Source organism: Cibotium barometz, chromosome 45, assembly GCF_041138505.1.
Source record: "Cibotium barometz isolate CiBa-2024 chromosome 45, ASM4113850v1, whole genome shotgun sequence".
In the NCBI taxonomy this organism is placed as follows: Eukaryota; Viridiplantae; Streptophyta; class Polypodiopsida; order Cyatheales; family Cibotiaceae; genus Cibotium; species Cibotium barometz.
The window spans coordinates 30,452,764-30,453,445 of NC_141090.1; positions in this window are offsets into that span (position 1 = coordinate 30,452,764).

The following is a 682-nucleotide window of genomic DNA, read 5'->3' on the forward strand; positions in this document are numbered from 1 at the left end:
AGTTCATCCACCTCCCTCCACATGGGTGACCAAGACTCCCTCAATGATGGCGTTGTCTCCTCCCCATTGCCTGTGCGTAGATAGAAAAAATAATTGAGGAGGCCATGATATCGCGGCCTCCTGGGAGCCCCCTTTGCTCATTTTTTAGGGCCATTTTTTTAGGGCCATTCAAAGAGGCTTACATAGGATTGATGATAAATATAAGGGCATAATTGAGGCATTGTACGGGCCCTTTGAAGGGCAAAAAAATGAAGCCTTTTTTTTATATGTAATTCTTTTCTACAGATAGATATGGGCAAAAGTACAACTCTTCCTTTAAAGAATAGAGGGAGGGGAAAAGACAAAACCTCAACACCTCCAAAGAATGGGAGAAAGAGAAAGCCTCCAATTCGTGCAGACACTGAGGAGGGTGATCATGGTGGGGATAGATCCAAGATGGAGGCTCCTACACGCACATCTACAAATGTCCATGATTTAGATGGAGGGGGAGATGAGATAGACTCTTTAATTGAGGACATTAGCTTGGATCTTTTGGGAGGGGTGACATCATTTCTAGATGTAGGCTACTTAGTGTTCAGATGAGTGCCCTACAATCCCCTTGTGTAGACTCATTACCTATGCTAGAGTAAGGGGATTGAGAAGTGATGTCGCTGAACTTAAGAGTGTGTTCCAGTATGCGGGA